This window comes from Aythya fuligula, chromosome 2 (assembly GCF_009819795.1).
Source record: "Aythya fuligula isolate bAytFul2 chromosome 2, bAytFul2.pri, whole genome shotgun sequence".
In the NCBI taxonomy this organism is placed as follows: Eukaryota; Metazoa; Chordata; class Aves; order Anseriformes; family Anatidae; genus Aythya; species Aythya fuligula.
This window is the reverse complement of record NC_045560.1, coordinates 106,295,360-106,310,484: the sequence shown is the minus strand read 5'-3', so window position 1 is coordinate 106,310,484 and position 15,125 is coordinate 106,295,360. Positions and strand designations below refer to the sequence as shown.

Sequence of the window (15,125 nt, the reverse complement as noted above, 5' to 3'; positions counted from 1 at the left end):
GCTGTTTGTGAACACCTACCAACAGAGACAGGGATCCTGGAACTGCCTGCGCTGATGTACAAGGATGGGAACGCAGCATTACAGCACCGCACTGCACCTGCAGCCCGTCATGGTTAGGGGGTGAATCATCAGCATCTGCCCTGTTAAGCACTGTGAGAAGAACAAATATTCTGCCTTGGGAAACACTTCTCTTTCCTCCTCTTCAACCTGCTCGCCACCTCAAGCGATGACCTCTGGGGTTGGCTGGATGTAAAAGGAGGTGAAGTAGATGCGGCTCCCTTCGTCATGCGGTCACTGGTGCCTGCGCACCTGCTCCTGGGCGGCCGACAGCACGCAAGGTATGCTGATGGAGTCAAAGGGGAATGGCAGCAGTTGCTTTGCAGAAGAAATGAGCTGTACCCTGATTTCTGCAAAAAACTTTGGGAAGCAAATTAGACATGTTTACCTAAACCATGCAATGCATGCGGAGCATGGATATTCAAGATGTGTGATGCCCATCTCTACTCGTGGTGGACCTTGTCCACGGAATACCTACTCTTCATCAAAATAAGGTATTACGTGTAGCGTATGGAACAGAAAAGAGGTTAGCACCCATTTTTTAACCACCTTATTTATTCCAGCATCTCTGACCATTAAAGATGGTGGGTGCGAGGCACAGCACATGTCTTTTGTTTCTATAAAGGGGAACACCACAGCACTTTCTTTTTTTTTTAAACATAGAAACATGTTTGTTTTGGTTTGTTTTTAAACCCAGTGGACTGATTACTGAAACAAGGGTAATATTTTGAGTCACCCACCAAAGCAGTAAGTGTCAGAGTATTTCTAATTGAACGGAAGCAAATGCTTCGTTGTCCCAATATCCTTTAAATGGGAAGAATTGATGTTTCTGGCTTGGTAAATGCCGAGGATTTGTTGCTTTATTCGCAGTAACAGGTGAAAGCGGGGCAGCAGGAGCCCCACCGCCTGCAGGGCTTTGTTCCGCCGCCCCCTCAGCGCTCTGACCCTCAGGAGCACCCTGGGGGGCGCCGCCTGAAGCCCCCCCCGGGCCCAAAACCACGCAGACACGCCGTTAAAGCCACGCTGTGTATTTATTTTAACCACCAGGCGCCGACCCCTTTCTGAACAGCGCCAGCGCCGCTTTGCTCCCGCAGCCCCCCCCCCCAACTCTCCCCTCAGGGCCGGCCCGCGTCCCGCCGCGCATGCGCAGCGCCGGCCGTTAAAACTCACTGCGCCATCACCGCCGGAACCCCCCCCCCTCGGGGAGGGGGCGGGGGCGGCGGGAGGAGGGGGCTGCGCCCGCCGGGGGAACGGAGCATGGAGGGGGGGGCAACGGAGCCCGGAGGGGGTTAACGGGCATGGGGGTTAACGGGGATGGGGGTCAGCCCGCTGCTGCTGCTTCCAGAAAGTTCGGGCGGCCGGCAGGGAGCGTGCGCGCCGCTCGCCCCTTCCCTCCCCTCCCCTCCCCGCCTCCCTCCTCTAGGCGCGGCTATGAGGGGAGGGGAAGGGGGGGGGGGAGCGGGGCGGGGCGGCAACGGCAGCGGGGGGAGGCGGCGGGGCGGCGGCGTTCAAACCCCGCCGGCCACCGGAGACGAGATACCGAGGGACGGACAGACAGACGGGACAGACAGGCAGACAGACAGACGGACCTGGGGGGGGACGCGGCAGGGAGGCGCCCCGAGCGGTGCTGCTGGGCGAGGGGGAGGTAAGGAGCCGGCCCGCGGGGGGAGCCATGGCCGCCGCTGTCACCGCCCGCCCGCACGGCGGCTCGGCGGGGAGGCGGCTGCTCGCCGGGATGGCCTCGCCTCCTTCCCTTCTCTTCCCTTCCCTTCCCTTCTTTTCCTTCCCTTCCCTTCCCTTTCCTTCCCTTCCCTCAGCACCCAGCGGCCGCCAGGTGCCGGGCGGCGCAGGTGGAGCTCGGCAACAAAGGAAGGGCGGCGGGGCGGGCACCGGCAGGGGGCTGACGCGAAACACACGGATTTCAGCCCGTTTTATAACACAATATCCCCTTTTATTCCGCCCCACTCCGCCTTATCCCCTTTTATTCCACCCCTCTCCACCTCATCCCGTTTTATTCCACCCCCCTCCCCCTTATCCCCTTCCATTCCACCCCATTTTACTCCACCTCACCCCATTTCATCCCCCATTACCCCCATTTCATCCCATTTTTTCCCCCTTCCTTCCTTCCTTCCCACCTCCCCGGTGCGACCCGGCCGTGTGGTGTGTGGCAGCTGTCACCTGCCCTCCCCGCACCTTTGTTTTGGGGGATGAGGCGGGGAACCTCTATTTGACCACCTCTGGACAGCCCCACAGTTTATGGGATAAAGCAGCGTGGAGGGCGAGCTGTGGTGCCTGCGGGAACACAAAGCTGTCGGGCAGATGCGGAGCGGGCCAAGGGTGCTCACGTTCCAGGAAAAAACTGTTTAATCCTGGAGCGGTGGGGAAGGCTGAGATCACCCCGGCTGAGAAATCGTTAGCTTTCATTAAAATAATTCCCTGTTATCAGCGTGTATGGTCTGATGGGGACATACTTCTCGAGTGTGAGTGGTTTTTTGGTGTGCACCTCGATGGCAGCCTGCTCCTCACGCCTGTCACTGAGGTAGGGACATGCTTGGAGCCCCCACAGGTGCTGGGCAGAGGTAAGCACCCCGTGCTTTCCTCCCTTCCCCTGTAACCCTCTGCCCTGGTTCAGGGGTTAGGAGTCCCCGGTGTGACAGAGCTTTAAAAGGCATCAGGGTGTTTCACCTGTTGGCGTTTTCTTTCAGGCTCGTGCAGATGTTGGGTGTCACTTGCTTTTCGTCATTCTTTAGGTAAAAGCTCAGATCCTCAGCTGGTCTTGATGAGCTGGGGACCTGATTCTCACTCCATGTGAATTCAGGAGGTCTCTGTGCAACCTTGAGGAGCTGTCTGCTCAGATAAAATTGCAGGCTTTGAGCTACAGCACAGTGTTACGTTGGGAAGGTAGCAGTAAATCCCTTCACTCTCCTTTTTCTTTTTTTCCCCCATGTACTTTGACTTCCCTGTCAGGTGTCTTGGAACGCGAAAAGTCAAGGGGTGCCAATGCTTTCCTCAGCACTCAGAGGACCATGGCACTGTGCTTGTGGTGGTGTCAGTGTTTTCTGTCCAGCGTGCAAGTCCCTTCTCTGATTGCCTGGCTTTTCTCAGATATATTCTATGAAATACTCATTGGGGCTGGCTGGAGAGCGGACAGTGGAGGTCAGAGGGCCTGTGGTTGTCTCGACAAGATGACAGCTGAATCTGAGAGATGTGAGGGTTTCTGCCCTTCCGCTGCCATCTCCTTGTGCCTTCTTCTCCCCCCGAGAGAACTATTCGCAGTTATTGGTGAGCTCTGAACGCTACAGGCAGCAAAACTTATGACAGATGTTGTGTAAGAGAGCAGGCTCTACGCAATGAGCTAAGTTCATTTATGGCTTCTTCTAGTGGGCTTGCACAATAGGTGGCTTCTTTGAGGAGAAGGTCTTTGAGTAAGCAGGCAGAGTGACTGCTCGCATGAAGCATTGAAGCTTATTTGACATTAGCTGGGGGGGGGATACTACTGCGTTACCATTTATGCTAGGGTCAAAAGGATAAACTTGAAATCGAACAGTAATTATTGTTATAGGATGGAGCAGCAGCTTATTTGTGTCACTGGAGTCAGTTCAAATTGCTACAAACCCCAGAAACTGTTGCAGCTCTAATTTAACTGGCTGGAAGAGTCTGAGGTACAGCTGAAGGACTGCACCTACGAACGGCCGAGCTGGAACGTCCTCCTGCATGTTGAGCGTGCAGCTACGTGAAAGTAAATTCTGTTTGTTGACCCGACTCGCCACGTTTGGGCAATCTTAGTCTGGTGAAATTGCCTGGAAGACTGGCGTAGTTGATCCCCTGTAAAATTGGAACGAGCTATTGATCACAAAATGTGTAATGATTAACCCGCCGCCGCAATGTTAACGTGCACGTTCAGAACAACTTAGTTTGGACTTTTTTTTTGTTGTTGATCTTATTCATGCCCAGCCCACCTCTGCGTGTTTGGCTTTTTTATTTTTCTTTTGCGTCTTCTATTGCAGATGGAGCAGTATAAATGTTGATTGGTCATTTAGTCTCCAGACTATGTTTTTTAACTGCATCATTAGGCTCCGGTGACAGATGGTATGAAATAAATAGTAGCACAAACTCTGTCTTGCATTTTGTGTTATGACACTGAATAGTTTTGTTAACAGAATAACAGAAGTCAGAGCCTTGCTAACGTACTCTTTTTCCTTACCAGCTCGTTATTGTTCCAGAACCCAGAGAAGTCTTGGAAAGTTCCTCCGTAAGCTTGCTGAGCCAGACTTTGTAGCTTATCTGTGCAATTGAGGACTTTTATTGCCACCTTCTGTAAAACCTAAACATTCATTTAAAGAGCCCTTGAGAGTTAGTGTGACTTTGCCTTGGCTTATTTTGGGTTATCTCCCAGGATCTGGCAAAGCTGAAGTCCTTTTATCTGCTGCAAGGGCTTTTTTATCTTTTGCAAGCAGCAAATGAAGAAACTCTCCACGGTTTCACGGGTGTTACTCAGCCTGCTTGAGGTAGCTACAAGGTTGCAAGGTGATTGGTTTCACACGAGTTTACGCTGATGCCAATATTTGAGACACAAATACGATTTATATTAGAGGCAAAATCTCAAATTGGAGGCAAAGAGGAAGGCTTAAGGTATTTTCTTTGACCCTATCACATGCTTTCCACTTACCAGTAGCTTGATGGAGAATGTTGGAACCGCTTCTTGTGCTGTCTTGCGTTCATGAGACTGGAAAATAAGAGGTAGAAAGCTCTTTCACCCCCCTCTCTGAGCTTCAGAAGGTATTAAGTGCAACAGAAACCAAGTCATGTTTTGCAGTTCCAGGAGAGGTGTTGTGAGAGAAATCTTAGAAAGTTCCATCACCTGATGACAGCAGAAATGTGCTTACTTGCATTAAGACATTTCCTACAGTTTCTCTTCTCTTTCAGAGCCCTTTGTATCCTGGTTAATAGGCGTCTGCCTTTTCAAACTATTCAAGCTCTGGTCAGATAGCTTCCCTACCCAGTTTGCAGGAACATCTTTCTCTTGTTTTTGTTTGCTGTAAGATCAACTGCAACAAAGAGTGCTAGCACAGAAGTTGACTTTCTGCAGTGCTCTACGCTGTCGGCACGGTGGTAATCTGGGTTCTTACTGCGAGTTAATAGGTAAAGGAAAGGGAAAGTTTGTTCCTTGCTGTTCTCTCGTGAGAGACCTAATGCTAATCTGTTCTTTTCCTAATGTGGTCTTGACAACCATATTTTAAAAATTAAAAAAGAAAGAGCTTTATCTCGAAAATATCTGGAAATTGAAGGGGCTGAAAAGTAAAGAACAGGTTGACTCATTAAAACATTGCGTGCTAATCGCAGTACTTAGTGTAGTTTTACAGCTCTGAATAGTTACACTTGTATGCAAACGTGGTTCTTGCTATTCCCTGTTCCACTCCATCTGTTCCGCCGCGCTCTCTTCTCCCAAAGCAAAATCATTTCTGTAAAGGACCTGGTGTGTTACTTTGTTCTGCTCCTTTTGTGATACGTGGTGATGGCCATGGGATGGCCATGAAGACCGTTGTGTACTTGGCACACCTTCACAAAGCAGCCAGGACAAAATCCCTGTTGTCCATTCGGGGAGCTGTAAGTCTAGTCAGACGCTTGTTTTCCTTTCTGCATCTGCTGTTCTAGGTCTCAATAACCAACAGCAGCACTCTAGGAAACCACTTACCTGTGCTGAATCCTGCTGAAGTTGAAGGACTATGAATAGGCTTGGGCACTTCACTTGCATTTAGCCCATGAAAGGCCTTTGCGTGTTTTCAGGTGGTGTTCCTTTTGGGGCTGCTGCTTCCGAGTTCGTTGGTAGGCCCTGTACCAATGGAGTAGTGTTTCTTAGCCAACAAAGATTTCTTTTGTTGCATCTTTAGGGAATAAGCAGCAGATCAGAACTGAGGTTTCCAACTCCACTTCTCCGTGTGGCTTCAAGGGAGTATCATTATGTTAAATATCTGTGCAGGTGCTTCCTTTGAACCCGTAGCTCATCCTAAAAAAGACTCGAGAGGAAGCACCTGTGAACGTGCAAGTTCTGCAGACTTGTAGATTAAAAGGGAGGACTAATCATGGATTTTGCAATAAGTGCCTTCAGCTCCTGACGGAGTACTGGGGCAAGCATGGCTTGCTCTTCTTTCCCAGAAGAGGCTTCTCCTTTATAGGATCAAGAATCTCCTTTATAGAGTGTATATATTTTATGTATGTCTTTATTCTAGATTCTCTAGAATAAAGAGAGGTCCCTTCTGGCACTCTGGAAGCTTATGGATGTCTAATTCTGAGTAAGGAGATGAAATTTTTTTTTTTTCCATGCAGATGTTTATTTTGACAGCAAGGTATGGGCCTCAGCAAGAATAGGATGCTTCCCAGCGTGTATTCTGCACAGCTGGCTTAATGACACGATTTAACTTGACTCTGACATCAGCACTCACAAGCTCTGCAGGTTTTTCTAGCCACCTGTGTTCTTTCCTGGAATAAATGCTGTCCTAACTACGCGGCGTAAGTTGCTGGAGAACGTGAAAGACTTAAAAAAAAAAAAAAACCTTTTTGTATGCTGAATGTATCAGCAGGCAGAGAGGAGTGCTGGTGGACGTGCTGCCTGCGAGTTAAAGAACATCTGCATTTGTAATTCAGGGAACAGAGCCGTAGCCTGGCTGCGGTTGGAAGGCGCTTCTGGAGGTCATCTAGTCCGTCCCCCTGCTCAGAGCCCGGCTGGCTGGAGCGGATTGCTCGGAGCCATGACCAGCTCAACCTGGAATTCAGCCTAATAACATGAAAAAAATATTGCTGAGGCTAGTTAGCCTGACGGGATCCCTTGCTGAAAGCTGGGTACATCCAAAAAATGTCAAGCGTTTTTTCTTTCAATTGTGGGATACATTTTTATTCATTTTTTTTTCAGCTATTGTAGGTAATGTATTTTCCCTGACTGACTTGATTTTTTTCAGAGTCAGAGGATGCATTCTTCTTGCACTACCTGTGTGTGGTAGTCTTGTAAAGCTGTGGTGTGTTCCCAGTTCTGCTACAGGGATTCTCAATTTAAAAAAAAAAAAAAAAAAGTTACTTTGTAAATAAGATTTATTTGAAACTCATCTCACTTCTTAAAGGTGCGGTCTCTACTTTTTTTTTAAAAAAAAAAAAAAAAAAAAAGAAGACAGATGCATGTATTTATTCTATGCTGTTTGTGTTGGAACTAAACTGAAGAAAGTCCCTTCCAGAGCGTACAACTCGGGCTTCAGCTTGCGAGTTGGAAACTGAAAGTGAAACGAGCTTATTTTCTGCTGCGGAAGAAGCAGTAGGAAAAATAACTAGAGCACACACACTGATAAGAGCATTTCTTCAGATATGATCATCTGACTGTCGATAACATCTGAAAAGAAGCTTGGGATATTTCTGGTCTGGCAGAATTCCTTTCCAGCAAAACGAGTATTTCTCCAACCAGTTGTGTCTGTCCTCTCGTCGTTACCTGCTTTGTTCCTCGCCAGCGCTTCCTCGCAGAGCAGCAGCCGTACGTAGAAACACCAATCCTCATTTCTGCCGTGCAAAGGGTTAGCCTGGGAGCGGGGAGGCGCGCTGGAGAACAAGGCCACGCTGACAAACACCCCTCGGGTTCCTCGCCAGCTCTGGCAGCCGGCTGCAGCTCGGTGCTGGCCCACGCGGAGGAATGCGGGGCATGCCTTGGCGATGGTGTCAGCGGTGCGGCAGGAATGGTGTCCCCTCCTCGCTGCTGCCTGGGAGCTGCTCCAGCCCAGCCAAAAGGGGAGTCGGTAGCCATGGCTTCTGGAAGGCAGGTTTATTGCTGTTTTGGGGAGAGGGAATGCTTTTCTGGGTTTGTTTCCATACCGTCATTAATGCCAGGAGCCAGCCCTGTTCTTTTCAATGCTGCTTCTTACATCTCGTCCCTCCCAGTTAGGGGGAGGACGTGTGCCTACCAATATGCATAAAAGGAAGCTTCAACAGAGATCCTTCAGGATATTCTGCTTCTGAATCACTCCAAGCTATTCTGTGATGTAAATGCCATCTGATCCATGTTACGCAGGTTCCACGTTTTCAGCCTTAGTATTTTAACCTGCCTCATTTAAAATCAGTCGTGTCAGAAAACATTACTTTAAATGCTTTGAATACAGCATTTTTCTTGGATATTAAAAGTAAATTGAGGGAATAAAGAGATACTGGTGATAGAACCTATTTATTTATTTTAATTAGTAAGATAGTACTGGCTTGTTGGTACTGATTCTGCCATTCTTGAACAATCTGGTATACCATTTTGAAACTAGTATTTTTCCACTTCTGTTGTGAAAATTTTATTTCTTAAGATTACAGTTTTGCAGGTTGATTTGTAGTGTGTGTAAATGTGCGTGTGTGTATCTATATATATATAGTCCACGTGCTTCATTATTCAGCAACACATATCCCTTCAAAGTGCTCTCTGAAGTAATGGATAGTGCTGTAACCTACTGTTGACTTGGTAGGACTCACCTTCTGAACTGTAGGTATAAATCAGAGTACCTATTTTACAGATGTTTCCTTGATGCTGTATATTTCTTTCAGTAGATAACTAAGAAGAATTGTTGAGTGTCCAGTCCTCTGAAAAGGACGCCTTTTGGGATACTTGGGCTTCAGTATTTTATATTCTGTTGTGAGATGTTAAAGCACAAATGAACCAACCAGAGCCTAACATATTATTTTTCTTCCATATTCACTGATCTGTGCAAAAAAAGCATAAGGTCGTTTGTAGATCTCTTTTCCTCTGTCGCGGTCTGTTTATAATTTTTGGCTCTTGTATGCTGAGCAAGACTAGATTGTTTGGCATAGCACCTACGAGGACATTTTGTCAAAATGTTAGCTTTTCTGATTTTCAGTGCTTTGGCAAGATCTAAACAGTAATTAATTCCATGTGAGCTTGGACATCTGATATCAACAAATAGCTTTTAGCTTTTTCATAACTAAAATGATGCATAGGGTGACACTTGCAGTGGGAGGATCTTGCTATCTTTCTGAGGCTTAGAATTTTTGAAGAGAGTAAAGGAAGGAAATGGGAGTGTTTTACAAAAGTGAAACGAGTGCTTCTCGTCCATATTTGCATATCCTTTTTCTGTGTACTTCAGTGTCACTTCATGTTATGCTGTGTCAGAAATGCTGTCTGTATACCCAGTATACTAGGGTAGCATTGATTGCCCTTCTGCTGGTGGAAGAATGGGATCAAGACCTGACTCTTCTTTGGTGGAGACTCCACGTTAAATAATGAGGAGGATCATGAGCTCTCTGGGGTAAAGTACAGTTGTGTGGTCAAGGAGGCTGCTCCAAGAGGAGCCCTGTTGCAGAGGCTGGATTAAGTCCTCTACTTCAGGAAGAGGTTGCCAGGAGAGGATCCCTTGTTGAAGAAAATTGAGTATTGCTTCTAAAAACTAATGCTTTTTCATCTGTTATGGAAATATTGTAAGATACAGGCTTTTTATAGGAGTATTTGATGTGTGTTTTCCTCACTTGTGGCTAATTGCTTTGAGACTGTTTTACCTTTTCCCTTCTAGCAGTGGTGGGGTAGAGGAGCTGCTGATGGAAGCTGAAACTAGCCACTAGTAGCTATGGTCTAACCAAGTACAAAGTGCTAAGTAATGTGAAATGCTCTGAAAAATCAGGTCCTTGATGTATTATGGCTACAACAGATTAGTAAAACTCCTGGCTTTTACTTTTTCTCTTAACTTAAGTTGCCATCTGCAACATGAAGGAAGCAAAGCATTCTCATCTTCCATCAATGTTATGAAAATAATGTTTATGAAGGCAGGGGAGCCTAAACCTTCTTAATTCAAGCTTTAATTTATGGCTAGTAGGTTCTGGGGTGTTGTCCAAGATAAGTTGCCCTTCTGTTAAAGGTTTTGTTTGTTTACTTAAAAAAAATGAAGTTGGTTCCTTCTCCCTAAGGGGGAAGTGAAGGCAAGCTGAAATAGGGAATACTCATGGTATGAGTGGCAAAAGGTTTAACTTTCTCTGGAAGCAAATGAAGCCCCTTCCTATGTGTTTCTGGTCAGTGGTTCTTCAGAACTTCATCAGGTTGTCAAAAACTTTGGTACAGCAAAAGAAGCAAGTTTCCTCAAGTGCTGCGGCATTTTGCCTGTGATTGCCAGGAGTAAGAGTGATTGCAGGGGCTTGAGGTCCACTTCTTGTATCGAGTGTAACTTAGCACTGCAGCAGGAGCTCTCAGGGCTCAAGTAGTGGCTCAGATTAAAAGGAGTGATTAGCAAGTGAAAATACTGCACAAGTCCGAAGAAGTATAAATAAAATCAGAGTTGTAAAACTGTTTTGCTTTTTTTACGTTGTTTTTACTTTCAGAAGCAAATCAGTGCCAGTGTGTTGGTTTCATTCTGACAGGTAGGTAATGGAGTTTTAGTTGGTATGAGGCAAGACACGTCCAGCACTACTGTGCTATGAGTTTGTTCTTTTTTTGGTCGGTGTTTATTGTAAGTGTAGTCGTAAGAAAACATTACAGCTGTCCAAACCGAAGGAGTCATCTCTAGTGATGAGATGTGGTGTGACAGAGGAGCAATCTCTTGCTCATATACAGCCATTATTGGAGGATGATCTATGCAGAGTACCTTTAAAATTCAAGTCAATCTATGCCACAAATCTCACAGGCATGCTGCTGTGTGGTATTTCAAATCGGTGAATAAGATTTTGTAAATTAAATCTGGGGCCAAAGCTTTCTCTTTTTTCACAATGTGCTGCTTATAACCCTGGTGCATAAATTATAGGTATCTACAGTTGGTCAAGAACAGGAAGGCTTGTATTTGCCAAGGTTTCTCTTACCATTTTTTTCCTGTTCACGTAATGAACTTGACCTGCTCTTTGCAAGGTAGGAGGGGAGTTGAAAATGTCTGAGTGACCAGGTAACGAAGGGACCTATGGGACCTTTGGATATCCCTTCCAACCCTGGCTATTTTATAATTCTGGAAGTTTTTGTATTCTTTGGTAAGCTTATTCTTTGGTAAGTTTAGTTAAGTAAGTTCCTTACTTGCTAAAATTCAATCAGAAAACAAGGATACAGTTTCACCCTTTAAAAGAGTGTATTTGTTAGAAAGAGGCTGACAAGTCTAGGTCCTGCTGTGAGCACTAAAAATAAATGGGAGAGCATTGTGAAGTGTCTGAAACATGAAACCAAGCACAGGTAAAATCAGGCTCTTAAAATGAGGCGTCCTGGGTAGGAATCTAGGCAAGTACAACAAGATCCCTGCAAAGATCCTAGTTTTCCTTTCTGAATAGGACAGAGTTGTATATCCTCCCATTTTTTTGCTCTTCCTAGTAGAAATTCCTAGACTATTAGGTACGCTCTTTATTTTGGTAGGAAGTAGTGGTGAGTTCCAGCTGAAGTACTGGAAAATCTTTCTTGCTGCCTGAATGTCAGCTGTTTTTTAGGGACTTCATCCTATCCCTGTGTAGTGCAGTCTGGCATGCTATGAGTAGGTACTTTGGAGTGTATTAAAAGCTGTTCCGGAGGTTGAGTCGTCGCTGCGCCTTCCTATTTCACTCTGCAAGGGCACCTCTGGAAAATGAGGCTCAAATATTTTTTCAAAACCAAAAGGATTTCTTGTACAAATCTTCCTGTAATGTATTTGGATCTCGAGTATCTCTGCATTTCAAAATAAAATGTAGAAATACACTCCTGTAATCCATTCCGTGTATTAGCTAGGACCTTGGGAGTCTCCAAAGCACACACATCCCAGTCTTCTCATGGCATTTCGAGAAGGCGTGCTTGTGTCTATGCTGTTTTTTTATTTTTCTTTGATTTTAATGTATCTAAAACCTTGGAGGGAGAATTGCTGCGGAGGGCAGGCAGTTTTTATGAGGTTGCAAAATAGCTGTAGCAGAGCAGTAAAACTGATCTTGGTGTTGTGTGTTGTAGCCACAGTCACCTCGAGCACCGTGCAAGGCTTAAAGGAAAATTCTACGAACGAAGAATTCCCCGTTTCGGGACCAGCAGTGTTTTTGTCATATTTTCTCGTCAAATGCCGCAGAATCTGCCAAACTTGTGACTCATGTCCACGCTGGGTACTGCGTTTGCACTTAATTCCACAACAGACTGTTGCCTTAGGCAGCGTTAGATTGAGAGTACGCGCTAGATCTCGCCATCGCTCTCACCCTGGAATCTGCATGGGCTGGGCTGTCGTGGTCATGTGTGAAAGAGCTTGTGGATATTTTCGAAACCATAACATTCTCGTCGTCTTTCATCTTTAAAAGCCACCGCGTGTAGCATTCAGACACCGTTCTTTCCAACATAACAAACCTGTGGGCTACCTAAAGGCGGCAGGGCTTGTTTGCTGGTGACTGCGAGCATGGTGAGATGGCACGGAGTGAGGGGCAAAAAGTGCCTGGTAAATTGTTCTGCTTGTCGTAGCTGGTATTTTAGTGCACGCTACGTACAGGAAGCGAATGATGGTAAAATGTGGTCTTAAATAGTGTAAGATGCAAATAGCTTCTTACTTCACCTCCTGTTACCCAAAATGTGTTTTCCTTTAAGCTTGTAAGGGACAGCGTGCTTCTGGCCTGTAGCAGGAGGTGGGCTTGCCAGCACAGATGTACTTAAGTGTATGATTAGGCCATTCTGGCTGGGTATATTTAATGTATTAACAGTTTTGGGGAAAAAAAAATTATTACTATAGAGATCTTGTACCAAGCCAGCTTTGACTTCAGCAGTTTGGGAGGTTAGGTGTTGAGTAACACTGCTGAGCAGTAGCACTTGCACAGAACTTTGCACCAAAGACCTAGAGCTACTTTTGCTCAAATGAGGCCTTTAGTAGCCCTTTTATTGTTTTTTGTTGCGAATACCAAATAAACTGGTGCAGTGATGATAGGATAGCTGTATTTATGCAGTCCTCCAATGAAAACCTTGGTACAGAAACTAATGTTTCTGTGGTTACAGTCACCATTCACTTAGAAATTACAGAATATAATTTTGTCTAATATTCTAATGAGACTTGTAAGTAGGCTTTCTCTTCAAAGGGCCATTTTTAATGAATCTTACTCTGTTGAAGGAGGAAAAGGCTTTGACCATCTTTTGGAAGAATCTTTCATTTTGCTGCAGTGAGCTGTATTACAGAGCATAATTCAGGGCACCTGTCTGTTTCTTGACAGGTTGATATTGATTTGCACCCTCCTTCTGCAAAACTTGCTAATTTTCAGGTGATCAGAGAATAAATATACACGTTGTGAGAATGTCACAGTATGCCTTTAAGTGAAATTATACCTCTCATCTGGAAGATGTTCTTCCATACACCTTATTTTGGGATCTGAACTTTCTCTACTATGGCAAAGAGATAAGAAGTGTGAGATAAGAGTGGGAGGTGTAACTCCCACTGAAGAAAATGGGCAGGGGAGTGGGATAGGAAGAGACAGAAAAGGACAAGTTGTGTGGAACCGGCAGAGCTCTGTCTATAATGCCCCTTCTGGCGCTTTCCTAAAGCAGGCCTGGCTTCCATCTTTTTCTGTATCTTTTCTCCCCGGCCTCCTTCCTGGCTCTGTTCCCAATGCTGTTACTGTCTCCTGACAATGCTGCCCACACGGTGTTTCTCACAGCATCTGCCTCCTGCTAGCTGCGTTTATTGGTCCTGATGAGAAGTCCACTTCCAGTTACCCCGATGGAGCCTGCTGGGTGTGAAGCACTGAACTATATATGAGTTCCCTTCATAAGCTCTGAGCTGTGATGGATACCTGCTCCAGTTCTTCTGGTACTGGAAAATATGCAGCGTGCCCTGGGCAACATCCTGCCCTCTGCTTTCATCTTGATGCTCTCCTGAGACGACAGCGAGTGTTTAAGCCTTTGTTTCTCCAAGTGTGTCTCTCCAAGCAGTTAGTGGGAAACTGACAACAGGAGTAAGTTTGTCATTCTCAGTTGAAACTAGAAGCAGTTGCAGTGTTTGTGTTTTTATTTTTTACACAGCCAGAAGGATGCCAATGTTTAGGTATTTCTGGCTTGTACTCCACATCATGAGGAGGGAAAGAAGCCTTGGGTTGATCACAGAGTCTTGTGCAATCTCCTCCCCATGTTTGTCCTCTCAAGTTTGTGTCTCTGCTGTTTCCTCATCACAGTTGCATTCTCTCACAAATGAAGAAGCTCATCTGAGGCTGTACTCCTCATCCACAGGCATGCTGTGTGGGACATAGCAGATCAAAATACAGCGTTTCTTTTCACAGATGTGGTGCTTAACCTTCTGAGCCAGAAAAGCCCAGCTCTGTACTGTACTGCTGGACTTTCCTACCTCTTAGTCTGTGTTGAATCTTGCATGTTCAGACCTGAATGGTCCCTTTCCCCAAGGTCCCAGCCTCCTGGTCTTGTGCCTCTTACATGTCTCTAACCCCACACCAAAATATCCCAAGTAATTCTCTTGTTTCACCTCAAGCCATTCATTTTCTTACTGGATGCTGTAGGTGAAAAAGCAGATGCTGATCTCAGATAACACATGCATTGCAGTCTGACTGGGAGCTGGGTCATTGTATAGCCAAAGCTTATGTTTGAGTTTGACTATAGAGGTAATGACTCGTGTAAGAAGAGGGGGAAAAAAAGTCAGTGCTGCTACACAACCCATCATGAAGTTTCACGTGTCATTGGCACTGCTAGCTTTTTTAACCTCTCTTTTGGAAAGAAATCGCTTCTCAAAGTTGTTTGCTTTAAGATGCTTTTCCTGTAAAATAAAGTACGAAGCCATCTGCATTTTCTTGGTAAGAAAGGTATGGGGAGAACCAAAAAATGCTACAGAATATTTAACTCAGTTAAATGAATATGTTTTGTTAATATCCATTTTCTTAAACTCTGCATTTTACCACTATCTTCTCTTTTAAATACCCAATTTTCTGTACATTTTGGTCCTTTGTACTATATCCATTCCTTTTTGACCAATGTGTTAGCCTCAGCTGCATCTGATGCTCCCACCAGAGTACAGATAACACTGGGCACGGTGAGGCTGGAGCTGCTGATGTGCACGTACGGGCTGGCTTTCTCTGAGCAGAATGTGGACCGCTGGCTTTTGCCTCCCTCGCCCTCAGTTCAGTTGCTCTCAGGTTTCTCTCTC

The 15,125-nt window shown here is 45.8% G+C and overlaps 1 protein-coding gene across 3 annotated transcripts in view; it reads left to right on the top strand.

The window, feature by feature from the left end:
• Positions 1 to 528: 528 nt before the first annotated feature.
• The window catches only part of ANKRD12 (ankyrin repeat domain 12), a 63,584-nt gene continuing 48,987 nt past the window's right edge, over positions 529 to 15,125 (top strand). The window contains exon 1 of one of the 3 annotated variants that reach the window (XM_032180754.1): positions 529 to 551. The gene's annotated coding sequence lies outside the window, so the exon portion shown is untranslated. Of the gene's footprint in view, positions 552 to 1,539; positions 1,703 to 7,274; positions 7,574 to 15,125 lie in introns of those variants that run through there. The other 2 variants (XM_032180752.1, XM_032180753.1) reach the window with 2 other exon arrangements.